The 13,767-nt window shown below is 41.3% G+C and overlaps 1 long non-coding RNA gene across 1 annotated transcript; it reads left to right on the top strand.

Moving 5' to 3' along the window:
• Positions 1–6,113: 6,113 nt before the first annotated feature.
• On the top strand, positions 6,114–12,653 carry LOC145459883 (uncharacterized). Its single transcript, XR_013921585.1, has 2 exons — positions 6,114–6,371; positions 12,351–12,653. It is a non-coding gene; the product is annotated as an uncharacterized LOC145459883 (long non-coding RNA).
• Positions 12,654–13,767: the final 1,114 nt, after the last annotated feature.

Raw genomic sequence — 13,767 nt, 5'->3', positions numbered from 1 at the left:
TAATGGTTTTCGGAAAACGGATGAATTTATGTTCCCCATCGCGCCAACAACTCCGGGTTACTTGTGAGTTTCCTCAGGTCTGTTTACTATATTGTGTCTTTACTGATCAATACATGTCGCTCCAGTCAGCTGAAACCGGATCACTAATACGAGAAAGTGTGTGGGGGGCCTGATCCGGATATTCACTCATGAACCAACGACCGATATTCAAGTAAACATGTTACAGACAGTGTTTTGTCTCCATGAAAAATACCAACCATCACATACAAGTAACGTCGCGATTGTTCACAAGTATTCGCGTAAACGAGGTGTACAAACAATGTGTCGGTGTACAAACATCATGGAAAACAAATTCATGTTCTCAAGTCTCATCATGCGACGACTCTGTACATTCAATGTGGGCATAGATGACACACGGCATGACACAATTGACAGCGCATTATGCCTGTTGATATATTCTCAGTCAAATATGCGAACCATACACAATCATATACCCTGATTTTCGCTGAATATCCACAACACCAACAAATCTGTACATTTCTTTTCCCTCAACCTTGACGATTGAGTTGTCCTCCCAATGTATCAATCGAGTGTATGGTTCATCAGGTGTAAAATCCAAATCAAATGTCACCAAATAATCGTTTTTCATTTTTAATATTTCCACTACCGCATCTTGCCTGTGTCGTAAAACCACGGTGTGGGGCCAGAGGAATCTATGGACAGTTACGCGTAGTCCCATATTTACTCGTGGATATGGTTAGGTTACGACAACGTTTTCTCAATGGTCTGTGTGGGTGCACCGTTTCAATACGTAGCTGGATCAACTAGACCGAAAGTTTCCAACCTCGTTTTATAACGACCTATAGAATTACGAGATAGCTCCCTCTTGCGGTGTGATCAACACGAAATAAGCCTTCAACTCGCAGAGACACACCTTGGATTACATTATACGCTCCTTGCCACGAAAGTCAATTTATCAACGAGAATTAAGGTTTCGATACTATTTTCCACTGTGGAAGCCTTGAAACCTTGATTGGCCGTATCCCAGCATACGAAACATATAGTACAAAGCTACTAAGTATAGATTATTAACCTGCGGATAGATACGCAGGTCCCATCGTTACGCTCCGGCAAGCAGTTACACTTACTGCTGAGCAATCTAAAAGCAGCATAATTGGTGGTGTTATAACTTGCGACCCGAGGGGTGAAATTTAATGAAACTGGTCTTAATCGAGAGCTACTGTCGCACTGATTCTGATAATACAAATTAAAATCTTGCCAGGGAAATGGAGCCACGTCAAAACATCCCTTAAAGTCTGAAAATCGGCATTGTTTTGAACAATCGCTTGACGAAATTGCCAATGTTATGTTCATCGTTTTGCGGTGGTGCCATTGTTGGAACAATGCCGATTTTCAGATTCTGAGGGCTGTTTTGAGGTGCTTCCATATCCCTGACAAGATTTTAATTTGTATTCTCAGAAACAGTGCGACAGTAGCTCTCGATTAAGACCAGTTTCATTAAATTTCACCCCTTGGGTCGCAAGTTATAACACCACCAATTATGCTGCTTTTAGATTGCTCAGCAGTAAGTGTAGCTGCTTGCCGGAGCGTAACGACGGGACCTGCGTATCTATCCGTAGGTTAGTAATCTATAAAATAAGACATTTCCGAAGTCATGATCCTCCCGAACAACATTGTCGCAAAGTGTAATGAAATCGGTAGGGTAGAAAAAAACTTAATTATCTTTAATGTGATGAATAACAGGCATTATATTCTTTGTGGTGGCATAAAAGGTACGCTCCTTGCCACGAAAGTCAATTTATCAACGAGAATTAAGGTTTCGATACTATTTTCCACTGTGGAAGCCTTGAAACCTTGATTGGCCGTATCCCAGCATACGAAACATATAGTACAAAGCTACTAAGTATAGATTATTAACCTGCGGATAGATACGCAGGTCCCATCGTTACGCTCCGGCAAGCAGTTACACTTACTGCTGAGCAATCTAAAAGCAGCATAATTGGTGGTGTTATAACTTGCGACCCGAGGGGTGAAATTTAATGAAACTGGTCTTAATCGAGAGCTACTGTCGCACTGATTCTGATAATACAAATTAAAATCTTGCCAGGGAAATGGAGCCACGTCAAAACATCCCTTAAAGTCTGAAAATCGGCATTGTTTTGAACAATCGCTTGACGAAATTGCCAATGTTATGTTCATCGTTTTGCGGTGGTGCCATTGTTGGAACAATGCCGATTTTCAGATTTTGAGGGCTGTTTTGAGGTGCTTCCATATCCCCGACAAGATTTTAATTTGTATTCTCAGAAACAGTGCGACAGTAGCTCTCGATTAAGACCAGTTTCATTAAATTTCACCCCTTGGGTCGCAAGTTATAACACCACCAATTATGCTGCTTTTAGATTGCTCAGCAGTAAGTGTAGCTGCTTGCCGGAGCGTAACGACGGGACCTGCGTATCTATCCGTAGGTTAGTAATCTATAAAATAAGACATTTCCGAAGTCATGATCCTCCCGAACAACATTGTCGCAAAGTGTAATGAAATCGGTAGGGTAGAAAAAAACTTAATTATCTTTAATGTGATGAATAACAGGCATTATATTCTTTGTGGTGGCATAAAAGGTACATGTTTTAACTTTGATATTGTACATTCTGTTATGATGTCATAATGAGTGATACTCGAATACTCGACTCGACTCGAAGCATAATACATGATTCAGAATCGAATCCCTCAGGTACTCGATTTTGCCCAGCCCTAGTTTTTACAACTCTGCTTGGATCGAGAGCTTCTTGGCGGTGCACAACTTCAATATACAATTGAATGGTAGGCCTATATATCTTATTGAAATGAACCCGAATATTTCCGGCGGCTTGGGCAGGGGTAATCGCCAGCAACAAGCACAGAATTTAGTGCCTGCCGAAAATTATTATTATACTAAGGATGAATATGCTACCGTTGAAGAGTTGTCATTTCGACTTCTGTCCAACGACACTAATGTTTTCAGTAATAAACGCCGTTTACTACCAGTGTAACCTGGCACTTTGGCATTTGAATTGAACAGATGTAGTTCAAGACTTATTTTCATAATTGCGCTCAACAAAATATTTAAATTAAAAAAATGTATTTGTTATATGCGAAGTTTCCCATCCAAAGAAATTTGACATGGGCCTCATAATTCATCACGTGCATTGCTTGAATGAAATGATGATTGATTCTTATTAAATTTAGGCTAAGCTATGAAATTTGCTCGCAGGTAGCAATCATTTTGGGTGGCATCAGAGACCGCGGGAGCTGAGAATTTGTGAAAGATTATTTGAGATCAGCGGCTAAGAGCCTCGTATATTTAGTCAAGTTGATCGCATTCCTCACTGAGTAAGCACGAACGTCATGTATTAAGGCTGCAGGTAAAGGGACTCGCCGTGTTGAACATCCATTATCCCTTGTCAGCGTGATGCTAAATGTTAGACTGAACTGTGCGCTTTAATAGTGACCTGAAAAGGTCAGTAATAAGTTAGTTTCGCTCACATCATATACTTCCGATTATTTGGATAAGCTCAAATTTGCTCGCTCTTTAATAACTTATTACAAAATTCGTTATGATTACCTCCATCGGGCTATTATACATATTTTTCTACATTGTGTAATCATGTGTGATGTTAGAGTTAGTGTTTACCCACGTAGTTCATGTGGTACTTTCTCACTTACTGAGTGCATATAATTCTGGCAATCTGACCTGGTGCTGCTTCTACTTGCATTGCTAAAGCTACTCCAAGTTTTGCTTGTTTTGCGTAACTTTAGTGTCAATACAATACGTTAGCTTTTTCGATGTCACGGGCTATACGAATTCGACCAAGACATATTGCAAGACGCGTAAAGTCGATAGAATCAACAGACAGCAAGCAATTTCCTATCATTTCCTCGATTTCCGCAGTTTCTTCGAGCTAACCGCGTGGAATATAATAAAGGATCATCGATTGATCTTAATTTCGAGACATTTCCAACCAACTTCTGCCGCGTGTGCGTGGACGTTATTGCTCCGTGAATATAGAGATAATGGTGATGAATATTTATTTACAAGAATAACGCCTACAAACGCCTACTAACGCCGAAAACAATAGGTCGTCTGTCTTCACGCATACGTATAGTGACGGTGTAACTGTGTTAGTATTGATACGCTATTGTACGCTTATCGGACTGCCGGTTATATAACACAGTGAGTCAGTATTCTTTACAAAAAATTGTAGTGCGTATTCGCTGAGTTGAGGAACTGGACAAATTTCAGGTCAAACAAATTAGATTCGAATTAAAATGACTAAAAACTCGTTGAATTCAATTCAGAATTACAAAGAAATGCAGCAATAATAAAGTACGATTCACATCGAAATCACTGCTTACTCTAATAAGCTCAAGAATGGCAAATGTCTCTATACACCAAACTTGGCTCGTTTCGCACGATATAGTTCTCCTGTAGCATCCCCGGGTATAGCAGAAATTAGCTTATAATTAACACGAGAGCGTAGAAATGACATTAGAACTAGATGTCCAGTCCATATCTGCGTATGGGGCATTCAGTTGTGTCGCAAATTACGGTGAAATGATTTACAGACTTCTGTTTTGTATTTGATGCTTCGAATTTTGATAAGGTGATGAACATTTCGACGTTGAAGTTTGCTTACTTACCGTTCACGGTTAGATGGCTGTAATACTTTCGCGGTTCCGCTCGATATACGCTATACCGGAACCGAACCAGCACCGTAGAAGCAAGATAAAGATAAATTCAGCCTCCGGGGCGTTTAAGCTTGGCGACGGATAGCAAGTTTCTGTTAGATGTGCCGCGTTCATTAGCGTGTCTAGAGTCGAGGCTAGCGTTTCGTGGAACTTCCGTTGCCGATTCGCAACGCAACTAGACGGTCACTTTTGCAGACACGCTCGTGAGATAGCGGCGTGTTGCGAATCCTGCAATGTTTGTGTTTTACGATTTAATCGGCTTTACCGCCGAAGTTTGCGGGTTTGCGATTCTGCCACTTGAAATCGTATCCGATTTGGCATGGTGATGATAGTTCAACGAGGTTACGCCATTACAAATATGAGCGAATGTGTTATTCAGCTAAGGCGAGCCAACCTATCTATGCGGTACCTAAACCTGCCATGTGTTGATTGAGGCTGGGCGAGATTGATAGTTTCGATACTCTTCTCCAGCGTGGAAGGCTTGAACCCTCAATTTGTCGTATCACAGTATACGAAACATCTGGTACAGAGGTAGAGTGAATGACATATATGTGAAGTCGCGACCGACCCATAGCACTGTCTCAAAGTGCAATGAAATAGGTGTGGTCAACAGAATACCAAATAATCTGTGATGTAGAGCTTGCATTATATTCTTTGTGGTAGCGTGAAAGATACACACGCGAACATTTTACATCTTTCAGTCTCACTTCGTGTGCAAAGTAGCTATTCTCGCTTATCACAAAAATCGTTGCTATAATAAAGCTTTATTGTGGAATGTACTTAAGTCCAGCCATTCCACAATAACTATATGGTGGTTTTAAAAATGTAATGATGGCTAATGACTGCAATCGTGTGGATTAATACTGTGGTTGCGGTGAAAAGGCAAAATTTGACGAACCACCTTGGTTCATACCTGCATTATGTATGAGTGCTCGATAGATATAATCTTTGTGAATGCAATTGTTGGCGATTTGTGAATATTGTATGCTATGCCGGTCGGTGTGTTTGGGTATTGGTACTGATCCGAAAGCTGAGCGCTATATGACTGGTGTTTTCCATTGGAAAAATGAAATAGTGATTTGTAGATTTTCATTAAGAATATAATTCAATCTCATTAGCGTTTCTTCGAAGTAACTACCTCAACAAAACTTTGAGATTTTTCTCGAAGACTAGCGAATGGGGTGTTTCTAATTCCGTCATGCAGTGACCACCCTACTCGAATATGTAACGTAGCGTGAAGCCGTACACATGATACTGAGAGCAACATGTCTAGGGTCAGAAATCAAGCTTGGTTTGTAGACGCTGCAGCTGATGTCATTATGAAAATCGGCTGGGTTCCGCGTTGACCTCCAATTTATTCGATATCTTTGTTTAGCTGGTACCGTACCATTCGTGACGCTATGGGAGCGCGATTTTTATAATAGTATAGTATACTGAAAAGCATAGTGACTGTGATTGTCGCATTGGGAGGCGTTACTTGATTATGGAATTTATGCTGGGGATTTTACCCTGGATTCATACTTGAAAGACGCTACGATGCTGCATCATTGAGTCGGATATATACGAGATCGTATTTTGTTCCTTGCGACGGACCTGGAGACTATAATTGGCGGCGACCGGATCTTGTGGGTTCAATGCCTTTTGTAGATTATGCGTTGTAGTTGCCGGGATTTGCGTATCCCGTCAAAGTCACACCAAAAGAAAGCTTGTACCGAAGAAAGCGACTATATTCACTGTTCAAACGAGACTTTCACAAACTACCGATCTAGGAAGTTGGCGGTCAACTGAAACTGGCTTGTTTGAGTAGTTCTAGTTCTAGTTGCGCATTTAAAAAATAATTTAGTAGTAAATAAACTATAGTAAACACACGTCGTCGTTTGGCGTGAATCGTGAAACCGCTGTTCTCTCATGTGTTGTTCTCACAGCCATTGCTAGCCCAGAGCCATCACTGCTAACAGTGGTGTAGTCAGGGGTGGGTTGGAGGTCGGAAACCCTGTCATATCAAACTAACGCCGTCCATTTGAAATGCCGAATCTACCTTCACTATTTATTCGATCATTTGCAATTTCGTAAGTCGTATATTGTCGGTTAGTTAGTTGCCAATTTTTGAAGTTCGTTATTCTAGTTCTAGTTACGCATGTTGAAAATCCAAATCCAGTGGTATGTAAAAATGTGATTCACACACAACGACGTTATCGATCTGCGGGACAATTATTTCAATGCGATAGTCCATGGACAATTGGACATGAACCTTTGCGATATACCTGTACTGTGAAGTCGGGAAACATAATTGTAATGGCATAGTACTACGCCGGCTATCAATTATTTCCCTACTATCGGTCGGCGCTTCCCGTTACTGCACCGGATATCTACCCTGTTTCCAGAAAGCTGTACTCACTTTACTAGATCCCACGGCATAGCTTTCGCATGAACCAGTATATTCTATTTTGATAACAGTAATTAGCCCTCGAGTATATGTAAAGGCTTGGAATGGTTGGTACTTTTAGTGTTAGGGCGCGTTGCGCGACGAAGGACATTAGGGCGAATTACTGAGTTATATTCTCCCAAGCAGTATGCATAGTTTGTGTACAATACAGCAGAAGACCTATCTGTCGCGTCCGTTCGTTCCAAACGGCAGAAAACAATTTTGGTGCTTACTGCCTTGCAGACGCAATCTGGTAGTAGCCTACTGCATGTTTGAGTAGTTCTGGTTCTAGTTTTAGTTGTGGATTTTAGTTTAGTAGTTAGTAATTCTAATTATAGTGGTGCATTAGAAACAGAATTTAGTTGCCAAACAACTAGAAAACGCGTCGTTTAGCGTGAATCGTGATACCGCTGTTTTGTTATGCGATGCTCTTGCAGCCATTTGGTACCGTAGATTTATCGCTACTAACAGAGGCGTAGCCAGGGGTGGGTTTGGGGGTCGAAACGCCTCCCACTTCAAACTTTTGCTGATGTTGATGTGGATGTGGATAGGCGATGCGATTCCGATAAAATATAAATGAATGATCTTCTTCCGAATTGAATCTACTTAGTTTTGTTTTAGTTACTTTCAAAGGTCGTTGGTTCTAGTTCTAGTTCTAGTTCTAGTAGCTGGTAGAAGTCTGTTGGCTTGCACTGAAGTATAGCGCCTCTCTCCACCTACGTCGATTTTTCCAAGTCACCGCGGTTTGAAATAACACAGCAAAGTCATTGTCTTGCCACCCGTATGTTCCACGCATTGCCGCTCGCTGGACGAGGAATTTGTTTGGACAACGCAGTGTCGTGATATAATCACAACAACAGCTGTGTCCAAGAATAGCATGCGCGATATTTTCACGATGTCAGCCGCTTCGCAACTAGAATAGATATCACAAACTCAAGTCAGGCCATACTATTCGCCAATGCGTAAGCGAAACACTTACGTACAACAGCACGCAGAGCGGAAATGTATCTGGATTCGATGGCGCGCACGCGTACATCAATCCGAGCACTAGATATATCGCACTCGTGTTACTTTCGTAAAGACAGATCGCAGGCGGCCCACTTTCTGATCTTACGACGTGTTTGATAGCGCCTTGTCAAGTCTGAAAATATACGCTGCGACTGGAGATCTTAAATAGCTGGTTCGTGGTACAGAACTTGAATATAGCTTTCAATACAACATCCATTGTAGCATTATATTTAATAAACTCGAAGACTTTTCGGGTGCCTGTTTTCAAGAGTTATCGGCACACTAAAGGGATTTAAACAGATTTAAAAGCAAAACCAAAAAGGCAAAGTATGACGCAACAATCAAAATCACAGACCATGAAATTCGCATCGTATGGCAACAATAACAAACTACGAAGTATACGGACATACGGTACTATAGTAGCAGCACAATTTGTAAATAAACAATTACACGCACGGAACAACACGCACTAATGAGAAATTTGTAGGTTATAGAGGAAATCTTTCAGTCTGCATAAAATAGGTTTGCTCAACTGAATAATAGTAGACTCCAACACTTTTAAATGAAACACAGACCTACCACGCGCAACGACAGTGAACATATTGTCATCATAGTGCTGTGCACAGGCAAGGTTTTCGCTCAGATGCTGACCGATTGACGAAGCATATGCTTGGTAATCATCATAGCAGTCTGTTTTTGCAGCCAATTTGCACTGACGTGTGAGCTCCGTGCGATCATTTGCGCATGTTTTTGACCGAATCAATTTTGGGATATGCTGCTTAATACGCTCAAACAATCTTTGAGATGTTCGTCCTACATACCTACTATCACAGTGGCACTTGTATTGGTAAACAACATTACTTGCATCAAAGGCAGGAAGTACATCTTTTCGAGAGTTGGGTAACAAGGGTTTCGTCGTGTACACTACATGCGTGTTAACGCTGTAGTAGCAACGGTGAACAGCCGATTTAATAAGCTTTTCAAATCGGCTGGACACGTTACCTAGCCAAGGTAGGTGTAAAAATGCCGGGCATTTTTCTGGGCCATATTTTGGAGCTGTATCCGATTTTTTCAATACCCTAGAGATGGAGCATTTTAATATGTGGTCCGGATAGCCATTTTTGGAGAGAATCAAGTGGATATCATCCAATTCGCGTGACAGTTTTTCCGGTGAGCAGAGGCGCAAGGCGCGATTAACGAGAGATGAAATGAGGTTTAATTTACGCCGCTTTGGGCAGAATGAATCCCAACGAATATAATGACCAGTGAAAGTAGGTTTTCTGTACACCGACGTTAAAAACGTTTGTCCTGATCTCTCTACTAAGACGTTTAAAAAGGGAAGGGCAGCATCAGTTTCCTTTTCCACGGTAAATTGTAGAGCTGGATGGAGACAATTCAATTTTTCGAAGAAATTATGACACTCTCGCTCATTTTTAAAGCCAACAAAGGTGTCATCGACATATCTAAAATAGAGGAGAGGTTTTGCGACGTTTTCAAACAATTTCTTTTCATGGTATCCCACGAATATATCGGCCAGAGTAGGTCCCAACGGTGAACCCATCGAAATACCATTGCATTGACGGAACATCGTGTCATTAAAGCTGAATTCAACGCTACTAGTAGCAGTTTGCAACAATTCAAGAAATATTTCACGCGGTAGTTTCGGAGGTTCAAGCGTGCCATCATAAAGCGCGTCCGCGCAGATTTCGAAAGTTTCCGACAATGGTACGTTAGTGAAAAGACTTTTCACATCAAATGAGCTAAGAAATACATTGGACGGATTTAATTTGGCGCGTTTTAATTCGTCTACTAGTAGCGTTGAATTCAGCTTTAATGACACGATCAAGTGGATTTCTGTGCAAGCGTTTCAATGTCCACAAACGTAAAAACTGTGGAATATGCATAGGCTACACCGGTAGCCATGCATCTGTTCGCGACAATAAGAAGCCAAGAACTACGTTCTTTACGGTTCCAAGTTGAACTTCTTACAAGATATTAGCATAAAATAATATCAAATCACCTTATATATACGCGGCTTCCTTGCATTCCAACGGCGCGGTATTCAGAAAGGTCGGCGAATAACCTCGTCAGGGGAGCAAAATGTGGCTGGTTCTAATCTTGGCCAGTCATACACTACTGGCGCCAGAGCGCTGGAAATCGTCTATAGTACCGTATGTCCGTATACTTCGTAGTATAGATAACTAACCTACGGATAGATAGCCAACAGCCGTCGTCACGCTTGCTTGCTCGGAGGAAAATACTGCTCAGCAATCTGAACTCAACGTAATTGCCAATCCCATAGCTGACGACCCGAGCGCTCAAATTGAATAAAGTTGATCTTATTTGAACGCTACTGTCGCACTGATTCCGAAAATATACATTCAAATCCGATCGGGGCAATGGAACCGCCTCGAAATACACCTCAAAGTCTGAAAATTGGCATTGTTCTGAACAATCGAGGACACGCAAGGGTTATTGTTATGGTCATTGTGGTGCGTCCATGCGATTGTCTGGAACAATGCCGATTTTCAGACTTTGAACGCTATTTCAGGCTGGTTCCTTTGCCTTGACGAAAGTTTAATGTATATTTTCGGAATCAGTGCGACAGTAGCTTTCTAATAAGATCAACTTTGTTAAATTTGAGCGCTCGGGTCGTCAGCTATGGGATTGGCAATTACGTTGAGTTCAGATTGCTGAGCAGTATTTTCCTCCGAGCAAGCAAGCGTGACGACGGCTGTTGGCTATCTATCCGTAGGTTAGTTATCTATATTCGTAGTTTGTTATTGTTGCCATTGATACGATGCGAATTTCATGGTCTGTGATTTTGATTGTTGCGTCATACTTTGCCTTTTTGGTTTTGCTTTTAAATCTGTTTAAATCCCTTTAGTGTGCCGATAACTCTTGAAAAGAGGCACCCGAAAAGTCTTCGAGTTTAATAAATATACTGCTACAATGGATGTTGTATTGAAAGACTGGAGATCTGACAATAATAATCCAACGCGTTGTTGTCAGGCAGGAAGACATGGCGATGCGGTGATAACGGCTTTGATTGTAGATTCCGCCACCAATATTTTCCTTCGATGCGAACATGATACGTTTCTGGCACTGGCTTTATGCTAGCGACACACATTGTAAATTGCGTACACTAATCATTGGTATTTTGAAGTCTACATTCATTGTAGTATAGTTTATAAGCTCGAAGACTCTTCGTGAGTTCCTTATGAATTGTTAACTGCATAGTGATAGTGACACGAATATTTGAACATAAACAATTAAACAGAGTTCAATGAATGCCAATTTGACGAAGTATGACGTAACAACGTCACTTTAAAACTAATGCCAGACGAAATCTGCTGTCCTGGTAACTGTGCGGTTGTCATAACAAAGGAAAACGGGTGTCAAATTAAAAATATGCAATGCATGGACACAAATATGACACACGTATAGCAATATATATCAATGAAAAATTTGAAGATTGTAAAGGAACTCCTTCTGTCGCCATGAAAATATTGGTTACTTAATAAATAAGAACTTTAATACATATAAATGGAATAAAGATCTGCCCTTAGAAAGCACAGTGATCGTGGTATATGCTGCAACGAATGTTGTCTTGAAATCAATGCTCAAACTTGGTACCTCCAGTCATCTATTCAAGGAAGCGTTGTAAACTGAGCTCAATTTTTCAGCAAATACTTTACTCTCGCTAGTATGTAAAGCTTAGAGTAGACTGATGGCCTCATTTTAGTACGATATGAACATCAATGCCGCTAACTCCGACTTACAGAACATTAAATGCATTACCGTTTACAGGCTTTTGTATACAGATATATCATAATACATTTATATGATTGTGAATCATTTCATGAGAGGTATTACTATAGAGCCCGACATTACACGTTGACAGAAATATCGTTATCGGACATTGGAGATTAAAAAACCAACGGTGCATCGGCAATTTTTGTGACATCCTATCAAACTAGATGTCATATCTTTAAATATCGACTGAATATATCGGAGTTTGCGGTGAAGGTGCTACTTATTGGCTTTATCGGTATCGGCTCAAAATCCAATATTGTTCTGACCGGAGAGAATTTTGAGCTTTTGTAACTGTACCTTCGCTAAAAATAATCGAGTACAGCCTCGATTTAACGCGAGAATCTTATTATTCCAGGCGAAATTTAAGAAAATGGCCCAAAGGCGCCAATCGGCACCCAGTATCGTGACCAGGGCCGTGCTGGGACGTACCGCCAAGCCCCCTTACGCCTTCCCCGGTAAAGAGGACAATAGCGGCACACACTCTCCAAACACGAACCACCTGCGTCTGAGCTTGAAATTCGGAAGCCAGGGCGCTACGCTGAATTTAACGAAACGGGAAGACGTTATGGAGGGGAAGGTTCAACTAACAGCTGGGATGCAGACGCAAGACAGATACTTCTTCCTCTTCGCCGACTCGTTTTTGTTTTGTTTTTATTGAACAGTATTTGGCACTTATCGCCTATTTGGTCATTTGTGCCCAGAACATGAATGTTGTAAAGTTCGTTGGTCTGTTTCACTTTTGTACGCTTCGCGGACGACTTCCAGCCTCGCACGCATTCACCATCTTTCACTCTCTCTTCCGTGCGTCCACTTCAGTATCTGTTGCTGTCGATTATTGAAAGCTCGACTTCACTTTATCCGTCTGGGCTTTTCGTACGACACCGCTCGAGCAGTGAGGTCGGCGATGAGGAGCCTAGATAAACCTCCGACCCATAGAAACATGGCAGAGCCGAGACTCGAACCAGCAACCATTGGTGTCGTGACTGCAGTGTTTAACCAACTGCGCCACTCGCTTCCCCGTACACCGACTTGTTGGTCATCGCGAAAGCAAAGTAAGGAAATCTTTTCCGCGCGTTGGCTGTAGAGCTCGCTCAGTGCAACTAGAAATGAGATTAGAATTGAAATTACTGAATAGGCCTTTTGCAGGACTTCGATCACGTGACTAGATACGCATAGCAACAACAAATTGGTTAGCAAGCTACTTTCTCGCGCACCTGCTTCAGTGCTAAATATCGCATAGTGTACTGTTGATTTCTGGTTGTAAACGTTTCGGAAATTTGTTGTAGAAGTCATCAGAGATTTACCTATGCTAGATGTCAATCCTGTACAAAGCACATAGAATGATGTCGTCTGAATTACGCAGAAATCCGTCGTTAACGTAGCCGTATTTCGGATACCGGTACAGTATATTATCGTTTTCGGGCTGTAAACGTTCGCAAGTGTCATGGAGATGCGCAAGGATTCAAATATGTTGGATGTCTTTGATTCATGAACTATGTAAACTCCTTGCATCAAAATGATCGACATTGTAGCCGTTATTTGGTAGTCAACTATGATTTTATGACACAAAATTCGACATTGCAGGACATTGACTGCGTGATATTTATTGCAGCATCAAGTTAGGTGTGGATAGTATACTATAGTTGTATTGTAGCGGTAGTTGGTAATCATTGCAGCATTTTGATGATTGATATCGATTGCAATATATATAGGATACTGCTATTTTTAAGCCTAAGAGACAATGACTGCCAGTGCCAGTACGTTGATGTGTT

This window comes from Botryllus schlosseri, unplaced genomic scaffold (genome assembly GCF_051294905.1).
Source record: "Botryllus schlosseri isolate E-star unplaced genomic scaffold, Bs_hap1 Bs21a, whole genome shotgun sequence".
NCBI classification, from domain to species: Eukaryota; Metazoa; Chordata; class Ascidiacea; order Stolidobranchia; family Styelidae; genus Botryllus; species Botryllus schlosseri.
This window is presented reverse-complemented; position numbering and strand designations above follow the sequence as displayed.